The sequence below is a fragment of the Magnolia sinica genome, chromosome 9 (assembly GCF_029962835.1).
Source record: "Magnolia sinica isolate HGM2019 chromosome 9, MsV1, whole genome shotgun sequence".
In the NCBI taxonomy this organism is placed as follows: domain Eukaryota; kingdom Viridiplantae; phylum Streptophyta; class Magnoliopsida; order Magnoliales; family Magnoliaceae; genus Magnolia; species Magnolia sinica.
Genome location: NC_080581.1, coordinates 78,638,534 through 78,665,077, shown reverse-complemented (window position 1 = coordinate 78,665,077; position 26,544 = coordinate 78,638,534). Strand labels below are relative to the sequence as shown.

Here is a 26,544-nt window from a genome sequence, read left to right as displayed (position 1 = left end):
GAAAAGTCCAATGCATTGATCTAGACTGTTCATTTAAGTCTAAATCACTTAAGTCTAAATCACATATGATTGGCTACTGTACAAATGGTACGCCAATCCAATACACATTCGGGTTGGAAACAGATTGACTATAGAAAATAAGGCCAAATTAAGAATGGATTGGATCATCCAATATGCGTAGTTGTTGCATTGTAGCCCATGAAATGGACTATCCAAGTGAACTCAGGCAACTAGCTACACCATGAGTTAAAAGGTGGTGATTGGCCGAGTTTGGGCTAGATCAGGATTAGGCCAGGCCAGGCCCTATAGGCATGACAAGAAAACTAGACTTTACCGGCGGTCTAAACCGCCGGCAAATAATTTGCTGACAGCCGTCAAAGCCTCGGTCGGTAAAGGATTTACAGGTGGAAGATTGTGCTGGATGCCGCTAAATAGCTAGTTTTTGGCAGTGTTCGAAATATCGATACTATTGGCCGATATATCGGCCAATATTATCGTTATCGCACCCCTGCGAGACGATACAGTCACGATAACCCCCGGAAGATACCAAAAAACTCAAAATCCAGATATCGGCCGATATATCGTCGATATCGCACGATATTTTGACGATATCACACGATTTCCTCTCCATTATTGTCAGACATCGACGTCATCATCCAAAAAAATCGGGAAAAAAAAAAATAGAGGGTGGATTTCGGTACCTGTAGAAGAGATCGCCATGATCGGAAGCTTCCATTTGGTGGGTCATTCGAATTGAAGTGCCATTCCTAGGTTACCACAAATAACATCTCCGATTTTGGAGAGAAATCCAGCGACATCCGATGAGATTTGGGAGATATTTTAGGGTTCTGGTTTCCGGAACCCTCTCTGTTTGAAAACCAAAGGCCGTTCGAGCCTTTTTTCTTGGACGCGGATTAGCTACTGACAGGTTGAGTAGCGAGATCGCTACTGAAGTGACGTCACCAAGTTACGTGGGTCCCACCATGATGAATGTGTTATATCCACACGGTCCATCCAATTGGAGATATCATTTTAGGACATGAGTCAAAATAACGAGGGAGATAAAATTCTGTAATGGACCCCACTACAGAAAACAGTGGAGAAAGTGACATACACCGTTGAAACCTTCCTAAGGTCCATCGTGATGTTTATTTGAGATCCGACCCGTTAATAAGTTAAAAAAGGCATTATAAAAGGGGAAAAAATATATCAGCTTAATCGAAAACTTTTGTGGCCCTCAGAAGTTTTTAATGGTGGGCGTCACTCTCTCTACTGCTTTCTGTGGTGGGGTCCATAGGAGCTTTGAATCTTAGTCATTCTTAGGCTAATGGCATAAAATGTTCTCTCCAAATTAATGGACGGTGTGGATACAAAACATACATCATGGTGGGGCCCACGAAACTTGGTGACGTCAATTCAATAGCGAGTCTCGCTACTCAGCTAATCCCGCCCCCCTTTTTTTTTATTCTAATCGAGTATGCGCGCACGGCGCACCACCAAACTGCGTTGACGTCACCAAGTTCTCTGGGTCCCAGCATGAGGTATTTGTTATATCCAGGCCGTTCGTCCATTTGGCGAGCTCTTTGTAAGGCTTGAGCCGAAAAATAAAACAGATCCAAAGATCAACTGGACCACACTGCAAACAGCAGTGGTAGATTGAACGTTTACCATTGAAACCCTTTTGAGGGTCACGGAAGTTTTGGATCAGTATGATATTTATTTTTCCTCTTCATTCAGGTCAGGTCTGTGTGACCTAATTAAAAGATTGGATAGAAAATAAACATTATCGTGGGCCCTACGACCCAGGGAGGTTTCAACAGTAGGAATTTTCCTACCCACCTTTTCCTTTAGTGCAGCCCACTTTAGTCTTGGATTCTGCTCAGTTTTGCTCTCAAGTGCTAAAATGATCTCAAAAAATGAATGGACGAGGTGGATTTCTTACAAACATCATAGTGGACCCCACATGGGTTTTGAGCGAAGGAACTTGGTAGCAGCACCCCACCCCCAGTGTGGTGGGAAGTGGATCCTCTAATGAGCAGTGTACTTTGTAAACTTTGTGGGCTAACTATAATTCATGTATTTTATCCACTCCGTCCATCCATTTTATCAGATAAATTTATGGTTTGAATGAAGAGAAAAAACTATTATTAGCCTGAACCAAAACTTTTGCGGCCCACTAATGGTCAATCACCATTGTTTCCTATGGTATGGTCTACCTAATTATTGGATCTGTTTTATTTTTTAGATAATGTCTTGAAATGATATGGAAAAACGGATGAACGGGGTTGATACTGAATATAGTTGTTTTAGTTCAATCGGACAGCGCACAGCTTGGGACCTTATACAAAGGAAATTTATTATGTACACTTCTTTTTAGAAACTTTATGATTTAAAAGTGTGTATTAAGGGCTTTTTTAACAATCCCCAAAGTTTCATTAAAAAATTCAACCATTTTCCCAATGTTTCCCCATGTTTCCCAAAAAGTGCGATAAACTATGCGATACAAACGATATATCCCGTGCGATAACCGATACGTATCTGTATCCCAAGGGTGCGATACATTATGCGATACCGATATTTCGAACACTGGTTTTTGGTACACTACCAGAAAATTGGTCAATCTACGGATAAAATTCGTAGCTAAAGATGTGTAGCCCACAGTGCGACCGTAGCCATGGTACCGAGCTCTTTAAAACTTTGCTACGTATTAAATCCGTAGCTGTAGGAATCATGGTCACCGACAATCCGTAGCAATAGAGAAAATCTTTCTTATCAAAAAGTTAAAAAAAAAAAAAAAACAAAGAAAAGAAAAGGAAAAGGTGACCCACATACATCCTAGTGTCTTTTTTTTTTTTTTTTTTTTTTTTTACACCCGTCTGAGCAGCTAACATACCTTGGTTAATGCCAATGATCTCCTTGTTGCCAATGATTGCCATTGTTTCCAAGGGACTCGTTTCTTCTGTCAATCTTTGGTGAGCTGTGTAGTAGTAAAAGGCATCAGCACCAGTATTTCGGAGTCCTTCAGTAGGTTCAGGCCCTCAATGATATTGAGGTTCACCACCTGTGAGCGGAGGTTCTCTGTTTTGTCTACCAGAAGCTCAATCTTCTCACCATGGTCCAAACCTGCACAAAGGGAGATTACAATGGGTTTATGTTGTTAAATAATTTGGGAGCTTCAAAAGACAGGGCTGCATGGAGGACACTAATCTTGGCATTTGGGTGGGCCCAAGGAAAAAGATTTTCCTAACCGCACAAAAAATAAATCCAATATATTCAAGTCAATGCCATCCATGCTTAAATTCTTTGTCACAAACTCATTTAATTCTTGATTGTAGTATCAACATATTTAAATCATAATTTTAAAACTAACTGCCTGTCTTTATCTCCACATATAAGAATGTTGATTTAGAGAGACTATGGGACCATTGAAACTCCATTAGTTTAAAGGTTTTTGTCTTCCCTATGTTGTTGAAGATCTACTAGGTTCAACATATATTTCATAGGCCACAAAGTGAAGATCACAAGACAATCTTACTCACTGTCAGAAATTTACTATCATATCTAGGGACTTCAAATTTGGATGATGGAAAGTAGAAAGTGTGCCAATGGATCCCTTACATGCGCATGTTGGCTCAGCTGAGTATTCCGACTAGGATGAAGGATCAGATCTAAAAACCCGCTCATCACTCCATGAAGTAAAACATCTTTTAGATGTCTTTCTCCACAATATATCCACATAATAAGGGCTAAATGAGAACAATTTTAAATTATTACGGATTTTTACAATGACATGCAGAGAAAAAGTTCTGTCATGCATTATCTACTTTCGAATACAAGAACGGAATGTAAAGTGAATCAGTAGTTTCATAAAGGGAATGTAAAGTGAATCAAGTTTCCAAGAATAGAATTTACAAGAACCATTCTGGACTTAGACGACTGCCTCCTATAAGGCTTAGATGATGATGATGATCAAAGGTTAAAAGAAAAAAAAACAATAATAAAAGATGTCAGATATGCATGCTCATGCTGGACAAAAAAAAAAAAAAAGAAAACACAACAGCATAAGAACTGCACAACCTCGGCTGCAAAATTTTCGACCCAGGTGCCACTGTCACTTCGAATTGTGTTTTTGATTTGTGCTCCTGCTCCTGCCTCCTAGCTGTTCATACTTGCTAACATTTTGAAGCTGAAGCTTCTCCATTCCCAGATGAAGATGCCATGCAACTAGGAACCATCAATGTCACCACGGATCATTGTCACTCTTATAATGGCACGCTCATACATTTCTTTAATGGTATTGATAAATCCTCCTAGGAAATATTTCCTCCCCATCACCCACCACATAACCTCCCTAGGTACTCCACCCTATGCTTTCTCCTGGTCCATAAAACCATGCCCAGATTCTTCCTCTTATCTCTATACTTTATCATCAGTTGTCCAAGTATAATATAGTAGGAATTTTGAAAAGATTCTGTAAATAGATTTTGGTTTACGTAAGTAAAAGAATTCGCCATATTTTCAAACATCATTACCATACAAATTATTACAGTAACTTAAACCTTAAATCCAATTGTGGCACAGCAAAACCATTCCAACCAAGACCTGTCCAAGTTGGCCACAGTGAAGTACTCAATACGGTTATTTTAAAACTCTGCTTGAAAAAACCACTGGGCGGTTACCTACAGAGGCAGGTTCAGGGGAAAAAAATGTTTATGATGCATCTAATGCTATAAAATGAAAAAATGTAAATAAACACAACAGATCGGATTTTGATGTAAATTCCACATACCGACGATGATTCTGGTAGAAGTTATCAAGCTCATAATAAACATAGATGGGACTTTTCATATCCTTTGGCACCTGAAAAAGGTTAGCAGTTAATGCATGTTCATGAAATGAAATTATTTAGGATAAAGGGGTGGAAAAGAACATAAAGTGAGAAGGGATCACTAAAGAAGCTTGATATCTCCATAAGAAGAAAAACTTCATGTATGACAACTTACAGTTAAACTTCTGGTGCAGGTCTTGTTAGTTTCACAGCTTTGTATAAATGCAAGTTTGTCATTACGCAGAGTTTCGGGAATGCAGTCAATATCATAACGATCCACAATTTCAACCACCTACAAGTCCCATCATGAGTAGAATGCTCAAGAAACATCATGGCCTTACGGGACCAAAGATGAATGCCAGGGAGGGATCAAAAGATGAAATACCTCCTAGCTGCTCCTGCCTCCTAACTGTATCAGCAACTAGACGTAAATCATGTTGTTTGATATACTTCATCGACAGAAAATTAAAAATAAAAAATCAGCAACTTACCTCAGCAATCAAGTAAAGGTTTTCTTCTTGCAACACATCCTCAAAATTTGTAGACATCTATCCCATGAATTAGATATACCCTTTCATGGTGAGCCATGGGCTTAAAAATGAGGCCAATCCACAACTTAGGTGAGCAACAACATAAACAACGGTTAAGAGTGGATGCACATCCATTGAAACCTTCTTTTTTTTTTTGTACTGCGGACCCAACGAGATGTGGTTTATACATCTAGGCCATTCATTGTGACTTAGATAACGGGTCACAACAGATTTTAGGCTATTTCAAAACTTAGGTGGGCTCCAACAAACGCTTTTAAATGTTTTAGGCATGATTTCTCATAATTTCATATGGAGAATCCAAAAAAAAACCAACAACAAGAAGAAAACTGTCTAAGCCCAACCATGGAGATGTTTGCATAGGTCCCTTTGGCGAGCAATCTCAATTCGCAGATATGGTGGTCCCCAGCACTGATTTCTGAGTAGGAAGCTTCTTCAGCCATTGGATGAGGGACACCCATTTGGATGTAAATGTTGTTCCAACAGTAGGGTTGTTTTGAATCCAACAGCAGGCCACAAACAAACCAGCAATTAGGCCTGAGAATGGGAATTCTAGAATCAAGAAGCTGTAGAGTTAAAACAAACATGTTCAGACCAGTTATTCATTGAAAGTGTGGTTCGATGCCTCATAGGCCCCTTTATGAAGGATTCAACATTTGAAGGCAGGGGGAAAACAAAAACTTCTTTTCTTAACAAAGCATGGGTGGTGAATTAACCACAAATTCAGATATATTCCAATGAGAAAGACTCAAAAACAAGTAAACATATTCAGTTATAAAATCCAAAACTGTAGGTGATGTAACCACATTACTGTTCTTCTCTTTGTTATGAACTTCCACTTGCTGAAAAGGGAGGGAAAAGAAAAGGAAAGCCAATGGTTTCAATGGAAATGTGGAATCGCGAATGGTCAGAAAGAGAGAGTTGTCTCTCCAAAAGGGTGGAAGTCCCCATATCTTGGGTTTTAGAAAGAAAAAGGAAATGGACCTTTTTTAGTAAATCTGAGGAAAAGGAAATCAATTTCCTCAGTCCTCTTGTCTTTCGCAAATAAGGGAAACCATCACATCTGAGGAAATTGATTTCATTTTCTCAGTTATTTATTTCCACCAAACCAAACAGCCCCTAATGGAATGGATGTGATAGAAAGTTCAATCGGTATGTACCTGGAACTCAATGTGCCTGGGATTTTTTATGTACTTCTCCAAATAAACTCCATCATTACCAAATGCAGCTGCAGCTTCACTCTTCACTTGCTGCACAAAAAGAAAGAAAGAAAAAAAAGAAAAAGACAATACAATGTGAATTTTAAAGACAAACATTAATTTATTCTTCAAGAGCTAATACGGGATTAGTTACAATCGAAGTGGCCAGGCAGATAAATTGAGAGATACATGGTAGAAAAGTCATCAGTAATACAGGCAATTACTATGGCTATAGACAATAACCAAAAGAAGAGCTGAAAGAAAGCATTGACAACCATGCCTACCTTCTCCTTTTGCGGGGTACGAAGATGTGTCTGAAACACATTGAGCTTTCTCAATGATAAGTCATGTTCATCCACATTATAGTGATTGACCAGAGCATCATTTGAATGGAAGTAACCAGAAATCTCTCCATGGATCTTTTCAATCTGTGCTTTTACTTCTGCAAATTGTTTGATGCGCTCCTCTTTCTTTATTCTCAGATCTTCTACCAATGGAGCAACTGACGCAAGTTGTTCTTTCAGGGATGCTAACCTTTTCTGTGTCTGAAAATGTAAACCCACAGAATATATATATATATATATATATATATATATATATATATATATATATATATATATATATATATATATTTGAGCTGCAGCGAGACCAATGGTTCATGATAAACTCAATTCAAGTCCAAGCATTGAATTGTTGTTGATCCAATAACATATCAGGTGTTTTAACAGAAATGAAGCTTCCACTAACATGATCGTGAACAAAATAATGACCCAAGATATACGATGCAAGATAAATAGCTTGGTCTAATTAAAATACCATAACTTCTAGAGATCCGCATTAAATCAATGCATGATCAGACATCTAGTGATGTGCATTTGGAAATCTTCCTAGTGAATGAAGAGAAAAAGAAGAAAGAAGAATGAAAACGAAAAAAGAAAAAAGAATACATTCTCAAAGACATTTCAATTGGTACAAAACTGGAATAATGTGAGATGTGCAGAAAAAGTTGTGGCTTCAATTTGAAGAGTCTGAACTTTCTGCTCAAGTTCTGATATATAATGGGCCTTCCGCTCTACCAAGAGAGCAACAAACTGACGATTTGCAAGAATCCTGCATTGAGTAACATCCAAAACAGCTCAAAGGCAAATTTCAAAATCATCAAACAATCTAAACTAAATTCAAGATAAGGATGATTGAAACTTCAGCCTAAATCAACATTGTAATTCTAAATTTTAAGTGTTGGGATGTAGAACATATATAAATGATAAATGCCATATTTTGTAGCAGAAAAAAGATGGTTGACAAATAAAACTTGAATTTAAGGCACATCATACATTTCGTGCTTCAGTTCATCAACCCACTGCCTAAAAGTACAATACAAACCTAAGAACAAATCACTGCAAGTTTTCAAATTAGAAAGTATATGATTTTAAGCTCTAGAAACTGCAAAAAAAAAAAAAAAATCTATGAATAGATCCAGCGACTAATCAAGCTAAAAAAAAAAAAAACATTAGCTTAAAACCGTAAATCCACACAAAAGAATACAATTCAAATCAAACAACAGATCTCTGCAAGTTGCCAATCGAAAAATCTACCACATTTAGTTAAAAGAAGAAGAAGAAAACACTAATTTAAACAAACCCAATAACTAATAAAACAATATTAAGAGAAGCCTTTTTAGCTTAAAAGGGCCGTGCAATTCTCAGCATTGTAAACATGATTTGCTCATTGATACTCTACTTCTGCATGTTAGGATGGCACTCATTGTGTTTGTATTCTCTCATATAGTTATTTAAAAAGAAATAAGCAAACACTCACGGTCAGAATTGCTTTTCCAGTGTTGTCAAGCTTCAGTCCTGGACCTTTCATATCAGTTTCAAGGAAAAAATGTTTTCCTTTTACCGCTTTTGTCATTGCAATGTCTCTTAGTTCCTGCATGTTTTCCATAGTAATGTTGTCATTGCATTTCAACGTTGCCATCTAATGGCAACAGGAATAGAAGTTGAATGCCTATAGAGTAACTATTCAAATGGACTTTGCAAATTGTGAGCTGAATTGAGATTTACTTACAAGAGCCCTTTCCCAAGCATCTTCTGCCAACTTCATCAACACAAAATAAAGGAAATCAAGATAAATGACAAATCAATCGAAACTAAAACTGGAAGAAGATGGCACAACACCAACCTTCTTTTTGGGGGCTACAATAAGCTGGGCATTAGCATCTGCATATGTTGCCATGTCATTGACAGCAGCGTTCACCTTGTCCAGTGTGAGCCTCCCCCTCATATAGCTGCAATGCAGAAAAATTGAAACCCGGGATTGGTTGGCCAGCTTTGGCTGTATCTACTTAGTTGAAACATGCTGATGTAGAAGTTGAACTGCTTGAAAACATGCAATATGATGCCCTCAAATTGTGATAATAAAAATTCTCCCTTGTCTATTCAGCTTTCCCTGCCCACATTCCGACCACTTACAAGGAGAAATAAAAATGGCTGACAGAGTGCGTTGTGCCCTTCTTACTAAACTCAACAGTCTTTCTTTTCTCTGGTAGGTATGAGACAGTTAAGAATATATGAACAGTAGATGCTTTGTGATCAATTTACTCAAGTCTGAGACCTATGTTACATAATCACAGCAGTATTGCTGCTAGGCCCACTACATCTAGTAGACATCTGAATTCTCCACACAAATCTACCGAATTTAGCCAGTGAAGAAGCTACTTGTGGCCTACCCTGTGAATTATCGCCAATTTATCCAACTGGTTTGACACTCCATGTTCTAGGAGTTCCATTTGGCTCCTATACAAATCCTAAAAATTTAGCAGAACTCAAGCCTCTGTGGGAAAAGTGAGCATTCAATAGTATATGTAATGTATGTCCCTAATAATTAGATGCATTACGATAGATATCTTTCTAGGAACTCTCTTCACTCGTCTCTCACAACATTCTTAGAAATCCATCTCCATGTATATACTAGCATATAGTGGGGTTCACAGAGCAACCCATTATCAACAGTGACATATTGCCTTTTAACTAAAGCAATTTCTTCCTTCCAACATTTAGTTGAAAGATCAACAAGTTGAGTATAGATTGGTTCTGGAGCAATTTGCTTCCACCACATACACAAAAAATGGCTGTGAATGGTCCAAATAAAGGACATCATTGATTCACTATGATACTAAGACACCATCAAAATCACTGTTCAGATAAGGAATACCTACTCACGATGACAGAGAGTCAAGCTCCTCTGCAGTGATAAACCAGCGAGGTGCTGATGCACGGCCCTTTTTCTCCTGCAGATAAAACAAATCAATGTGTGAAAAATAACAATGATACTTATCATCAGCCTAAATCAGAAATTTAAAATTTAAAATATTAATGTACCAAATATATCAAAGGTTTCGGCTGAAAAATGGGGGGAAAAGAAGAAGAAGAATGCAACGCAATTCAGCAGACAATTCAACAGCAAAACCAATGGCAAAAAGCAATTTAGTGGCCAAATCGGATCTACAACAGAACAATCAGATTCAAACAATCCATGGCGAACAAATCAAAACGGCATCAGATGAAATGCACTTCGAATTCTCAAATTACAGAAATAAACAGTGAAATATCAAGCAAAACAAAATCAGAATTTTCGCAAATCGAAATCTTTGCCTAGCCTGAGCCCAGCATGGGTCGAAGCCTGAGCATGAAAAAAGATAGTCAGGGGCTGTCCAACCCAACCCAACGCAAACTGGCCTATCACAAGGCTAGCTATTTAATGTTCTTACCAACTAAATGATGGTTTAAAAACTGCATGAAGCCCTACTCCCACCAGACAAACAAACAGACAGCTTCAACTGCACCAGAGCTGGGGTGCCTGCACAAGATTAATGTTGATGGTTCGGCCCGGGGGAACCCAGGCCCGTCAGGGGGGGAGGTGGCGTCGCTAGAGAATGTGCAGGTGTTTTCCTTTTCACCTTCGCTTCGGGGTATGGTATTGGATTGAATTCCCGAGCTGAGATTAGGGCTATCTGGGAGGGCCTGCCCCTTTCCGGCTTTGCGTGGATCGGGGCTTCTCTAAGGTAGAGGTGGAAAGTGATTCTAAGGCAGTGGTTTGAATCCTCAAGGGGAAATCCTCCCTCATGGACCATGTTCTACTGGTGGGCAAGGATTAAGAACCTCATGAATCAGATAGAGGTGTCCATCTCTCACTGTACTAGGGAAGCAAATGGAGTGGCCAACGACCTTTTCTTTTTTTTTCTTTTTTTTTCAAACTAGATAGCTCTTTCATTTCAGGGGCCAAAAAGATTATACAGCGCCAGAAACTTTCAGGCTTTCCCAGGATAAAAGAAAACTACCTGAGGTAAAGCCTATCATAACTGCAAAACAAAACAAAACAGAAAAAAAAAAAAAAAAAAAAAAAAAAAAAAAAAAAAACCCAACCTTAGATAAAGTGGAAGCGGAAAAAGGACAGCTGAAAACGACCAACAATAGAACAAAAGCCTGCTATAATGGGGACAACCGGATGGCTCCCAGCCCCACTTTGTGCAAGAAGAGGAGACCCCTCACTTGACTTGGGAGAATTGAGCGAAGCTGAATTAGAGAGGAACCTTGCCTGCCACTCCCCAATCTAGCCATCCCATCGGCTGGCGCATTCCCTTCCCTCAGAACATGCACAAATTGGACCTGGCCTTTGCTCGATAACCTCTTAATCCTCGAAAGCCAATACTTCCACTTCCAACTAAGGTTACAAGAGCCATTAAGAATAGCTACCACCAGCTGGGAGTCAGACTCCACTACCACCTTGGGATGACCCATTTTTAAGCAGTTAGCAAGACTATCGTGAACCGCTCTAAGCTCCGCTCTGGTGTTGGAGCCCACTCCATAACCCTCTAAGAATGCGAACATGAACTCTCCCTTCTCTCCCCTACAAATTCCGCCCCCACTTGATATTCTTGGATTTCCCAAAGAGGACCTGTCTACATTCATCTTAACCTAGCCATTGGGAGGCTTTGTCCACCTCACCACCTGCACATTCCTCCCAAGAGGAGGGCGAAGGACAATGCCCAAAGCATATTTAAGGGATAACCTGTCCACCGAAGAAATGGCAAAGAGACCTGGCATACCGTGGGAGATTGACTGAAGCCACCATTTCACTCGTGTGATCGTGTCAGAGGGATGGGGAGACTTTCCATCAAACCTCGCTAAATTCCGGAATTTCCAGATTTCCCAAAGCATAATGCAAGGGGCTAGCTTCTGCAGGGACATAAAAATTCCACCTGGTGGGGGCGCAAGCCACCATTGGCGAAGCCTAACCTCAACTGACTGGGCCCTCAATATAGGGATGCCAAACAGCCACCGAAATAACCCCAGATCGCATCAGCCCGAGAGCTTTCCAAAAATAGGCACGCTGCAGTTTCTACGGATGGCCTCTGTGTAGGACTCCCTTCACAACAGACGCAACGTGAAGCCATCTGAACCCCACGCTGTTGGACCGCAACATCCACCGGGATAGCTTGCTGGATGAGTCTCCAAACAAAAAGAGATATTTTAGGGGGCAGCTTCGCATGCCACGCCCAATGAGACCACTCTCTGTGGGATCGGCAGTCTCTGCTCACGCTCCAAGCAGATTTGATAGAGAACTCTCCCGAAGGATCAAGCGGCCAAAAGCATCTGTCTTGACCCTCGGAGACGCAGAAGCCTTCGTGGAAAATGAAATCCAATACCTGTTGGGGCAGGAAATCAAAGACGGTAGAAGGAGGGAGGGGGGCTTCCGGGCCAAAGAAGTGGCTCACCTTAAGCGACTGCAACTCTACTGGAATTGGTCTAACAGTCCGAAGGTCTAACTGTCCAAGGTCTGACTAGTTATCCCTCCAGAGGTTGCAATCTCCCCTACTGATATGCCACTGCACATGTGAATTCAACAAGGGAAGAAGTTTGAGAATCCTTTTCCGCAGCGGGGAGGCTGTTGAAACCACGCGGCCCAAACTATTTGAGGAAAGATCTTGGGAATACTTCGCCCTCATATGAGAAACCCAAAGACTACCTTCCCTCCTATACCGAATCGCCCGTGCAATTTTAAGACGAAGGGCCTTCATGACTTCCAAGAGCTCGAACTGATAGAGCATGGTGAATTAATCCCGTTATCTCATAGCCCAGGCCCCACATCCATGGGTTCCGCCCCCTCGTGGGCCCCAAATCGCATGGGTTCCGCCTCAGACGAACCACACACCTCACACGGCCCCCAAATCACATAGGTTTCGTAGGCCGCCCACTCCGATTGTGCTCCTGTATCCCACAGGCCACCCCACTCAAGCTTGGTGTGAAAATATCCCCACATTAATCACCCCTGATGAGGAGTCTCAAACACGAGACCTCCCGCTCTGATACCAATTTGATGTAGGACAATTAACCACTTGCTCTAAAAGCTCGAACTGATAGAGCATAACGAATTAATCCTTTTATCTCATAACCCAAGCCCCACATCCATAGGTTAGGTCATCGGCCAAACCCTCCTCATGGGCCCCAAATCCATGGGTTCCGCCTTACATGGGCACCAAATCACATGGGTTCCGTGAGCCGCCCACCCCGAGTGTGCCCCTACATCCCACAAGCCACCCCACTTGAGCCCGGTGTGAAAATGCCTCCGTATTATGATACTAGTTTGATATATCTATCATCCAAAGCATAGGTGCGAAACCCAAGAGTTCTTTCTACATAACTCATCTCATTGTCACTGGAATTTTTTCTTTTGTCATTCAAGAGGTCAGCGAAAGCACCACCTTTATCTATCCACAACAATCTCACTGCAGAAACTATACCAATAAAAACATTTTGAAAAAAAAAAATTGAAAAGAAAATCCAAATAACACAATGAAGAAAATTTCTATTATATAAAGTTGGCTTCTAGCACCGAATGAACAAATCTGCTGGACCAGTTCTGCCCACATTTTCCAGAACAAATAGTTTTCCGGTTCATCCCAGCAAACCATTCAGTGTTCATTGCCGCTCACCACCATATGTGCTGCTGACCAGAAACATCCATCTGGTTGGCCCTACTTCAGATGGTCCACTCCACGAAAACAATTGGACAATTCTAGCCAATGTATTCAATAAAGGCAACAGTGACCAAAACGCCCACCAATATTGCCATTATGATACAGACCATCATGGCCCCGTAACACCTAACAGTCCCCATCATTACCATTATGTAATAGCCACAACGGCTATCACGCATCCGTTTTTTACACCTTGATTCTAGCCTCCTGATTCATGGATGTTTCCCACTTGAATATAAACTACTGACCATTTTCTTTTATTTTCCCCCTCCATTTGATGGACAAAGTTGAAACACCTAGGGATTGGGGGCACTGCATTTTTTTACCATGGACAATACACCATAGGGCCCACTTGATAGACAGCTGGAATTGACCTGACATACCACCACCTGTATAGAGTGGCAATGCAATAAGACTAGTACATCACACGATGAACTGGAATTAACCTCTCACAGAGTTCTACCTGCTATATCTAGGGGCGCACGATTAGAAAAATCACATCATGGGACACTAAAATGTGCTGGTGGGACAAAATTATAGAAAACAACACCAGCTCTATGAGGAGAAACCTCCGAGTTTAGATTCTACATCTTCTTCGCAGGATCAAAATGCCCTGAAAATGTAGAACTTCTCAGTTGAATCCATCACCGCCAATACAGGCAGAATGCCCCCAGCCCATGTTAGCAAGACATTGGGCGCAATGCTAACCTGAGCAGCGGGGCAACGAAAAAGAAGCGACCATATTCTTACCTGCTCTACGAGGCAGAAACTCCGGACACAGCTTCTGTGTTTTCCTCGGGGGATTCGACAGCCCTGTAATTCCAGAACTTCTCTGTTAGAAATCCACACAAGGTAGCATGCCAGGAAAGAAAGGCTGCTAACCGGCACTAGGGCGACAGCACACCACCGGCGGCAGCAAGGACAACACAAAGGGGTATCTGAGTACGCCTACCTGCTGTTAGCTCCCGACGCACGTTAGCATGCCAGAGGTGGATAAGGCTAACATGAGCCGGCGGCGAAGAAAGACAAGGCAGAAGAGGAGGTTAGTGCGGTTACTTGGTCTTTGAGGAGAAATCCTCGAAGCTGCATTTCTGTCTGCTGAATGGACGGCCCTGATGGGAGAAGTAGAGTCGTCGGATTTCAATTGGATTTTGGGGGGATGAGATTTCTCACGGAGAGATATTCGAGTGAGGAGAAACTGAGAAGAGAGGAAAAACGCGAGACAGCTCCCTCCATTTTTCTCGTAGAGAAAAGTAAAGAGCAAACAAACGGTTTGCTAATTCCACGCGCGTGTGGACCGCTTCCCACACGCGCACCAATAAGGAATAACATGTGAAGAGGGAAGGGGGGAAGCCGATTGTGTGCTGTGACACACACAACCGACCTTGGTGGTGTGTCGACGTCGCCTAGTTCTGTGGGGACTGGGGAAGCGGATTGGCTGGTGTACCACACACAGCTATATAGCTGGTTTATTGACGTCAGCAAGTTCTGTGGGTCCCATCATGAGGTATGTGTTATATCCAAACCGTCCATCCATTTAGCGAGACCGTAGTAATGCTTAAGATGAAAAATAAGACATTTCTAACTATCAATTGGACCACACTACGAAAAGCAATGGGGATTCAACTTCTACCATTAAAACCCTTTTAGGGTCCAGAAGTTTTGGATCAGTATGAAATTTGTTTTTCCTCTTCATCCAGGTCTTTGTGTCCTTATGAAAAGATTGGATGGAAAATAAATGTTATGGTGTGCCCTGCAAATTTTTTAACAGTGAAAATCATTATCCCGCTACTATTTATGGTGTGGTCCAGTTGATCTTTGGATATGATTCATTTTTTATATAATGCGCTAAAATGGTCTTGAAAAATGGATGAACAGTGTGAATTTAATAAATACATCACTGTGGAGCCCATGTAACTTTGACACAACTCGGAGCTGGAGGAGCGTCAGCGCTCTTCGCACGGACGCGGATTTCCTGCGAAAGCCTTTCGCAGGAAGTTCCTGCGCAAGGATGCTGGGTGGGGCCCATCGACATGTTTTTGATAAATCCAATCTGTCCATCCGTTTTTCGAGATCATTTAAGGACTTGAGATAAAAAATTATATGTATATAGAACTAAAATGGGACACACGAGAGGAAACAGTGATCATTCAGTGAGCACCATTGAAGCATTCGTATGCCCAAAAAATTATTGTATCAGTCTATATTTTTGGTTTTTTCACTTAATCCCATTGACAATGACCTTATAAACGGTTTAGATAACATATAAACATCAAGGTGGAGACTGGGAAGATTTCAACGGTAGATATTTTTTGTCACACGCCCTAAAATGAGGTTTCAAAACAGATGGACGGAATGGATTTCTCACATACATTGTAGTGGGCCCCACCCAGATCCTTGCGCAGGAACTTCCTGTGAAAGGCTTTCGCAGGAAATCCGCGTCCTCTTCGCACGACACGTACCTACACAGCTATATAGCTGGTGTGTGGTACACTAGCCAATTCGCTTCCATTCTGTGGGCCCACCATGACGTATCTGTTATATCTGCACCGTCTATCCATTTTTCCAAATCAGCTAAGGATAAAGGATGAAAAAGGAAGCAGGTCCAAAGCTCAAGTGGATCGTACCATAGAAAGCTTTGGGGAAAGTGGCATCCTCCATTGAAACCTTCCTTGGCACACCATGATATTTATTTGCAACCTGTTTAAGTTTAAGCTTGATCTAAAACTTTTTTGGCTACTAAAAACTTTCAATGGTAGGCACCACACTCATACTTTTGAGTAGCGTCATATGATGATTTAGGGCATCATCAAATTTACTCTCGACTTACTCATAAAGGGTCTCAACACCTGGATCATCACTCTAATAAATGTTTTTGGGGCATTAGTCAAGTCAAAAGGTATGACTGGCCACTCGTATAACATATCCTCCGTCTTGAAGGTTGTCTTTCACTCATCTCCTGCGCATATACGTATTTAATGATACTCGCTCTTGAGGTCAATTTTCAAAAAGATAGTGGCTCTTACCATCATCTCTGACATATCATCAAGATGCAGTATGGGAAATCGATATTTGATCGTGATCTTATTGATGACTCTATTGTCCACACACAATTGCCATGTGCCATATTTCTTAAGGGTGAGAAGCTTTAGCACCGCACACGAACTCAAACTCTCTCGAATGAAACCCTTCCTAAGGAGCCCATCTACATGCTTCTTCAACTCCACATGTTCCATAAGGTTCATTCAATAATGAGGAAGGTTTGGTAGAGTCTCCCCAAGGATAAGATCAATAACATGCTGGATGTCATTCATGAGTGGAAACTCATCTGGTAAGTCCTCTGAGAATACATTGTAAAACTCATCCAGCATCGGAATCACCTTAGGGGGTTTCTCTACACTAACATCGGGTGTAACTTCTCTAGCCACTAAGGCATACACCATCGAATCTACCTTAGCCTCTCTCTCGAACTCTTTGGTGTTGATAACATGGAGAGACTTAGATTGAGATCTCCTCGTATCCCTTGGGTTACTCGACTTCCCCTCAACTTTTTTCTTTGCATTGCTTGTTTTGTGGGAAAAGAACTAGAGTGATCTTCTTGCCCGGATGATATTGTCACATTGTTGTCAAATAACTAAGGTTGCCCAAAATGATGTGTCCGACATCCATGGAAAAAACACCGCATTATGGCGAATTTGAATGGAATCCAAAATGAACAAGCACAAGACATTACTAGGTGACAGGCATGGAAAATGAAGCAACCCATGAAACTCTAAAGGGTTGAGGGTGCAGTTCAGGTTTCAAATCCAAATGAGATAAAGTGGTAGTGGATACTACATTTGTACAATTACCACTATCGATGATCACCTTACAATTCTTCTCCCAACATTTTATATACGTGTAAAAAATTGTAGTCTAACACTAGTCATCAGTCTCTTTAACATTGGTCAAGACACACTTAACTACGATAAGTGGTGTGATCTCTTCTTCATCTACTTCCTCATCACTAGTACCAGTGATATTAGGCTGATAGATTTCTTCTTCAAAATTGCCATGTTCTTCTCCATCTTCCTCACATTTGTCAATCACTAGAGCCTTGTTCCTCTCTTTCAAGGGACACTAATGCGCAAAGTGACCAAATCCACCGCAATTGAAGCATTGTGTTTGCTCACCTCCCCTAGAATTAGCATTTGATATCCATCCTTTAACATCCTTACGGTTGGACCAGGAACCCACTTGGGGCTGAGATTGACTTCCCACGTTAGATTTATTCCCTTGAAGAGAAGTCTTAACACTTGAATCTCGAGAGTTGAAAGTCATCTAACGGGTGTTTTGAGATAATAATCAATGTCTTACACCACCTGGTACATGTGCTCTAAGGTACCAACATCATGAGAATAAAGTTCTCATTGGATATTAAATTAGAAGCACATCCAAAATCGGACAATGTTATCATCGGATCCTTCTCAACATCACATCGCATCATGTATTCCTTGAACTTTGTGATATAGTCTGACACAGTCATGGATCTTTGGAGCAAGGCCTGACATTGATTTAGGAACCTCTGGCGATAAGAGAGAGAGATATATATACTTTTCTTTAAGGACTTTTTTCATCTCAACCTAGTCCATAACTGGGGTTTTTCCACTCCTCTCAAATTTACACTCTATATTGGTTTAAAAAGTTTGGCCTAGCCTACCAGCTTCATTTTGAAAAATCTCATTTGATAAGCATCAGACATATCATACCACTCAAAATAGTGGTCAATGTCTATCATGTAATCAAGGAATGCTTTGGGGTCCAAGCAACTATCAAAATTGAGAGCCTCAACTTTTACACATTTCATGACTTGCATGTCTGGATCATGACGGTCATGATGTTTCTCACGTTGTGGTTGCATGTGTGCTTGACCACGGCCAATGCTCTGGCCACGACCACGCCCTCGCCTATCAAGTTAATCTCCAGCTTGAGATTTAAAATCTTCCCTAGTGTCTAGGTTTGCCTATAGGGAGGATGACGCGTGCAATGGTTTTCGTCAATTAAGTAGCGGTGATTCCGTTGTATGCTTCAATGGCCGTCGGACATGGTTAATAACATTAAGGGTCTTGGCAATCTGATCTAGATTGATAGTGGGATGTAAACCAAAGCCACGTCCCAAATGAGCGGGCATACATAAGGGAACTTTAAAAGGAAAACCTATATCTTAGGATAATGTTATGACAAAGATAAAATCAACTTAGAGATCAAACTCGACACACTAAAAATACAAATATAAAAATTTAGCAAGCTGTCACTCTAAAATATTATGTTAAAAATTCAGCAGAACGACAATCTGAGAGTACAAAACCGAGAATTCAGTCAGTAAGAGTGTAATATGAAAATTACAAACTGAAAATTTAGCAAGGCGACAACCTAAGATTACAACGTTGAAAATTCAGCAATAGTATAAGTGGAAAACGCTACCTAAAAATTCAATAATATGATACTCCAAACTAGGAACAAAAATTAGCAATATGATCCTAGATCCTATATGCAATATATGCTCTACTAAACTTGAATGTGACTCTAATCTAAGTCCAACACAAAAATCATATGTTAAACCTATGGTCTTTGATACCAAATTTGATGCAGGATCAATCCATGAACTCAAGTAATGTGAGAGATCAATCAGCAAATTAAAATTAATTAATGAAAACTACAAATCTTGTTACCATCATCACAAATATCAAGATTCTAAGAGGAAAACATGAATAATTTAAGCCTAAGTTACCAAGCATAATCCTACAAGACCATTAAACATGAGAAACTAGAATCTAATGGATGTAGAAACATCCAAATAGCATAGGGTTAGACCTATTATAAAGGGAAATGTCTAATGCTACTTAGGGTTTACTATATTTGGGTATGGGTGAAGCTAGGGTTATGAAAGTTTGGATAAAATGGTCAAATTAAAGTTAAAGTGGGGAATTGAATAAATGGATTAAATGATTTAGGTATTAGGAGGTGGTAATTAGGGTTTTGGATGTAGAAAAATTATGGATTTTAGGTTAATTGAAAGATTTAAAGATCTAGAGTTTGGAAAAGTCGGGAAATTGGGATATTTGAGATTTTAGAGTTAGGGTTAGGGTATTGGACAAGGGAAGATAGGGTTTTGGAATGAAGGTTCAAAGATGCAAGGGGGAATAGAGATATGGCCGTACGGATTAGCATGGGGCTCGCACGTGTGTCTGTACGGTTGCACATGTCGGGACCAGTCAGTTAGGGTTTCGTCCATAACCTTGGGGTTTTGAGAGAAAATGATAAGGAAGAAGAAATGAACGTATTTGGATAGGTTTTAGATGGTTTGGAATGAAGAGCTAAAAAGATTTCAACAAAGTACCTTGCAAAGAAGAACTTAAAGGGATAAATGAGAACCTCACACCAATCTCTCTTCCAAATCAAATGAAAGACTTCTTCACATCTCATGAAAATTGGAAAAGAAATAATATTTTCTTCTTCTTCTTTTATAAGCAAAATATTATTGAGGAGCTTCACACCCCCTTATATAGTCTCAAGAAATTTTTAAAATTACAAAATAGATCATGTTTTATGACTTTTAACCAAAATAACCATAATCTAATGAAAATAACATATAAAACCACTCATAAAATGTCCAAATAATAAATCAAACATAAACTACTTCCTAAAATATATGTCCTACGATGAAAAGAATGGTTCACGATCAATAGTCCAATCATGTAATCTATGTGATCCAATGACCTGATTGTCACCTCCCTCAAATCCAACAATCCAAATCACTCCCTAAAGCAACACATGTGCATCTTTCCAGTGTGGGGTCTCCGGATGGTCGCATATGCACTATCGGTTCTTCAACATGGATAGTCACCTAGCCACAGAGAAAATGTAGCCCGCCGCTTCCTCTGATACGTACGCAAAAGCGTACGTGATGTGATATCCTCATATGTGAAGTATGTTTGTGGGTTCTTATTCAACATAATTGGATGACATCTTCTTTAGTTCAAAGAAGTAAGTATTTGTTGTAATTTATTGTATAGACCAATCACTTTACGAAGTTTCTCCATGCTGCATTTCACAAAATATTGTGCCTTTTCTGTCCTGTATGGATGGGATGAAATTTCTCACATAGGCTAATGTCTGTTGTATCTTTATCATATTGATTCCACAGGACAAAAATAAATTACTTAATGGAATTCGTTCAAATGTGTCACCAACGGAAGGCATGCCAACTTTCTATGCAACGTGTGAACCGATCCTCCACTTATACAAAAAATATTCTCACATATGTGATCCGTGCAATTGCACATCATCCTTCGTGTCCTAATGTTGATAAACGCAAGGAGGTTCAAGCAGTTGAATTGAATCAATTTACCAGTATCCCTTGCTCTTCTATGTTGCATTTGTTGCTCTATACAATTTACTTGCCTTTTAATTGCTCTAAATGAGGATTCTACATGGGATGGTGTCTTGATTGAATACAAGCCAATATCCAGTTATGTGTAAATCTCTGTGTTTATATTTCTCAGTTCTGTGTATGCAACTTTGGAAAAATTGGGCAGACACAGGTGTTCGGTGTTACATGTTGATGGAAGGGTCTGAGCCCAATTTTCATTGATGGAAGGGTCTGAGCCCAATTTTCAGAGGCCATATTATACATGTCAAAATACAAGCAAATGATTTCAGCATTTTAAAGAAGTTGCTTTTGAGAACAAGAAATGAATTTCAGTGTTGAGTGACCATCAGTTGTGTGTTGGAATGCTTTCAGCATACCAAATGTTGAATAGGGCCTGTTTGTTAATACTAAAAATGTTTACTTAATGCAGAATTTGGAAAGCCATCAGTGTTTAGTTTAACAGCGAATCCAAATTGTGAACTTAAAAAAAAAGAACAAAAAAACAAAAAATAATAATCATAATTAAAAAATCCAAAATTGCTATATGCGCGGGAGATACCAATTCTCACTGTTTATTGTAGTGTGGCGCACTTGAGCCTTATATCCGTCTTGTTTTTTGTGATATTTTGTAAAATAATACGAAAAATTGGATGGATGTTATGGATAAAACATATACATCACAGTTGGCCCTACAAAGCCCTTTGACGAGACTATTCTAACTCATTTGCGAAAGAGGAGTGGCTGGTGTGCGGGTGCGGTACGTGTGTGCGAAGACAAGGGCTGCCGCTCCTCAAGCGGGTTGTAACTAATAGTTCAAAGGATATCAAAGTTACATGGCCCAAAATGATGTATTTATTACATCCACACTGTTGACCCATTTTGTGAGATCATTTTAGAACATTATACGAAAAAGTAATCATATCAAAATCTTAGGTGGACCACACCAGAAATAGCAGTGGGACAGTGACTCTCACCGTTAAAACATTCGTAGGGCCCACCATAGCGTTTATTTTTCATCCAATCTGTTCATAAGATTACACAGACCTGGATGAAGAGAAAAAACAAATATCATATTGATCCAAAACTTCTGTGACCCCGAAAGGGTTTCAATGGTAGACGATTCAATCCCTCACAGTTTTTTGCAGTGTGGTCCACTTGATATTTGAATCTGTCTTATTTTTCGTTTCAACCCTGAGGACAAGCTCTCAAAATGAAAGGACGGTTGGGATATAACACATACCTTATGATAATACTGACATAACTTGTTGACTTCAACACATCAGCCAGATCGGTGGTGTGTGGTAGACCAGCCAATCCGCTTCCAGTTGCGCAATTCCCGCCGGATTTGGACGCCGTTTGGCTACTGAAGCTGCGGTGGTTAGTAGTTGGTGCTCTGTGGGCCCCATTATGATTTATGTGTTTTATCCACACTGTCCATCCATTTTTAAATATCATTTTAGAGCTTCATTCCAAAAATGAGACAGATCTAAATCTCATGTGGACCACACCAAGGAAAAACAGTAACGATTGAATGTCCACCATTTAAAACCTCTTGGGGCTGATTGTAGTTTTTATTTGACATCCAATCCGTTGATTAGGTCATACAGACCTGGACGTAAATATCAACATGATTCAAAACTTTTGTACTCCTGAGAAATTTTTAATGGTGGGAGTTCAATCAATACCGTGTGGCCCACTTGAAATTTTGATATATCTCAGTTTTAGGTTTATATTATAAAATGACCTGGAAAAATGGGTGGATGGCATGAATGAAACACATACATCATGGCGGGGCTCACATAGCACCGAATACTAGCCATTGGCTAGGGGCAGGGTCACTAGCCGATCCGTTTCCGATTTGGGGAGCAGATTAGGTGAGACCCTGGATCCACCGTGGTGGGTGGGACCCCTTATTGTGGGGCCACTGTGATGTATGAAACTACATCCACACCGTCTATCCGCATTGAAAACTCATTTTATGGCATGATCCAAAAAATGAAGCAGCTCCAAATTCGAGATGGACCATAGTACAAGAAATAGTGGTGATTAACTATTAAAAACTTCTTTTGTGCTACAAAAGCTTTGGATCAAGATGATATTCGTGTGACCTCTTCGTCTACTTGTTTATGACCTTATCAACACGCTGGATGCCAAATAAACATTTCCATGGAAATTATGAAGTTTTTATCAGTGAAGATTAAATCACGATTGTTTTCTATGGTGTGGTCCGCCTAAAATTCTTGTTAGCTTTATTTTTGGAATAACCCCCTAAAGTAAACATTCAAAATGGTTGGAGTGCACGCATCACTGTGAGCCCCACAAACAGGGTCCCACCCACCTAGATGGATACAGCTGGTCTCACCTGATTCGGTTCAAGATTTGGGGGAAGGGTAGTTCGTGTGAAATAAGAATTTCTTGCACGGGTCACTGTAATGTTTGTTCGAAATACACTCGGTTCATACTTTTTGAGAGATCATTTTAGACCATGATACAAAAAATGAAGTGGATCTAAAGCTCAAGTGGGCCACATGAGAGGAAATAGTAGAGATTCTATGACTATTGTTGAAACATTAGCGTGGCAACAAAAGTTTTGTGTCAGCCCGAGCGCTGTCTTTTCACTTCATCCCAGTGTTCATGACCTAATAAACGGTTTGGATGGTACATGAGCATCCAGGTGGAGCCAAGGAAGGTTTCAATGGTAAGCATTTCTTTCTCCAATTTTACTTCTCATGTGGCCGACTTGAATTTTGGGTCTACATCATTTTTTCTCATGTGTCCTAAGATGAACTCGTAAAATGGGTAGACAGGTGGACTTCTTACTAACATCGCAGTAGGCCCCACCTAACATCCAAACTTCCTACCAAACCCTTTTTCAAGAAATCAGCTATACTTTTTTTTTTTTGTTTTTTGGAGTTAGCTTGTTAGTACACACCCATGATAGTACACACTCTCCATGTTAGCCAGAAATCAGCAACACCTGGTATGCCACAACCCACCCACCCACCTTCCTTTACCTGGTGTGCCACAACCCACCTACTTTCCTTTTATGCCACACCGAGGACTCACCCAATTCGATGCAACCCTCACCGTCGGCCCAATATTTTACATATATATATATATATATATATATATATATATATATATATATATATATATATATATAACTCTCCGACTTTCTAAATCATTTTAAGAAATTATACAAAAAAAAATAAAAAAATGAAGCAAATCCAACTATTAAATGGAACATACCATAAGGAAATGGTGGTCATTGACCATTAATGGACCATGAAAGGTTTGGGCCACATGAGATTTGGATCATCCTCATTTTCTGGATTATTCCTTAAAATGATTAGGAAAAATAAATGGACGACATGATAAAACACAATGATTAAATATTTATGGGCAACAAAAGCTTTAAATTAAGATCATATTTATATGGTCCCTTCAACCGGATTTTTTTTTACATTATCAACAAGTTAGATGGCAAATAAACATTCCAGTGAAATTGTAACATCCCGTCCAACCAGTACAGTGTCCTGAGGCGTCCTCGTAGGACCTTCCTTAGGACCGTTCATTTAAACCATGCACGGTGGATTACCACAAGCAAATCAACCTAGGATTAGCCCATTAGAATAAATCAGACGGGTCATGACAGGGCCCAGTGCGGCCTGTCAAGCCAGATGGCTCGTTTGCACTTAGCAACGGCCTGTACGGGCTACACCGTGACGCAGGAAGGTCCGAAAAATCTAAAAATTTAGGGGACCTTAGAACTCACTAGGCTTGTGGACCATCGCGGACCACGGACCCAGTGGGCACCCAAAAGTGGGATCTGGCATGGGCTAAATGCACCCCACCAATGCCAAGACCGGAATCTGGCACTTGAAATCAAAATGGAGATTTCAGGCTATCCAGCCGTTGGATCTCTTCTACATTTACGGTGGAGGTCTAATATATTTTTTTACGCCCGTCCACAAACTTCGGGACCCAATCGAGGAATGGTGACCGTTGATCACAAATCGTACTCGCACGACCAAACCCCTTATCCGATCGTCTCCAAATTTTGCATGGCCCTTCATCGGGCCATGAAGTACCTATCTTATAAGTTTCATGGCCAGAGGGCTACCAGAACTGCTCCAATCACTAAGATGGACCCCACATGGCCATTTAAGGATCAAAACCGTTGACTCAAACCCCATGACCGTTTATCCGTTTGTTCCCAAACTTTATATAGCCTCTCATTGGGCCATAGGGCACCTACCCACCAAATTTGGTGGCCAAATGAGTGCTAGGGCCGGCCTTAGACCAATAGGGAGCCCTAGAGGGTCATTATAAGCATTTAACGAAACTTGGGGCCAAAGGGCCCAAGTCTATGGAATAAACCCCTAACTCTCATAACTCTCTCTCATTTGCCACAACCACCAAGAGAGAAAGAAAGTAAAGGAGTTAAGAGGAGAAGATAGTGTGAGAAAGGGAGATACAAGGTGGACCCTAGATCCAAGTGGGGCCCAAGAGAGTCAACCCTTCCAACTCCCTACATCTCTTACAAGGAGAAACTCTCCTCCTTAACCTCAACGATCGTCCGTGGGTTGTCTAGGTAAGATCTTTCACCCGTTCTTCTTGAAATCCATGTATTAAAATGAGATTGGCTTGAAATTCTAACATGCAAGAGCTTGTTTTAGGGATTTCGGCCGATCGACCCGAAAGCCCTCTTTCCTGGGGCATTTTTCGAATTTCCAACAAACCATAGGTGCGGACTATTACTCTTAGGTAGCCTAGCACCAATTTTAGTATAAGCTTAATGAATTTGATCGTTGGATGCAATATTTGAAATTCTAGAGAAACCCTAAGAAGTATATGTTTGTGAAATTGTATGGATTACATGTTTAACCCTTATGATGATTGTTCTTGCCTCTCACATGATTTGGTGTAGGGATGACTACATGTTCATGCCTTGCTTGATTTTTTCATGTGTTATTGCTTTATAAGATGTATGATTCATTACCTGTGTACACATGATTTCTCAAGATGGAGGAAGTGTTTAACTTCCTCACAAACCCACACTATCACATGCAATTTGTTTTTGATAATGTTTGCTTGCTTGCAAGAATATATATCTATTTTTACATAGTTGAGATGCCTGAGAATATGTTATTATTATGCTAGTTGATAACATGGATAGTTGACATATTATGGATCACCCTTACTCTCTTGGGTCAGTCAGGAAAATGAGGAGAGAAGGTAGTCCCATCGGTAGGACTATGCTATGGCTAGACCCGCAGGTTTGGGGCGGGTGTGTTCGGGTGGCTGTAGTTCGACTACATGAGTCCATTCTGCCCAATGTCACTCGTCTCACGCTCGCCCGACTTGTGCAGTCTAGCCTATTGTCTGACCAACCATGTTTGATAACCTTGTTTGCCCACATATGTATGGAACCTGATCCACCCTACAACCGTGGCAGCCCATCAACAATCCACTTGAAACTGGTCCCACAGCCTAGTGAGCCGGGCATGATGGAA

The 26,544-nt window shown here is 40.5% G+C and overlaps 1 long non-coding RNA gene across 1 annotated transcript; it reads right to left on the bottom strand.

Annotated features, from left to right (window-relative positions):
• Positions 1–13,425: 13,425 nt before the first annotated feature.
• On the bottom strand, positions 13,426–14,865 carry LOC131256494 (uncharacterized). Its single transcript, XR_009176846.1, has 3 exons — positions 14,674–14,865; positions 14,368–14,430; positions 13,426–14,230 (listed from the first exon to the last, which is right to left on the bottom strand). It is a non-coding gene; the product is annotated as an uncharacterized LOC131256494 (long non-coding RNA).
• Positions 14,866–26,544: the final 11,679 nt, after the last annotated feature.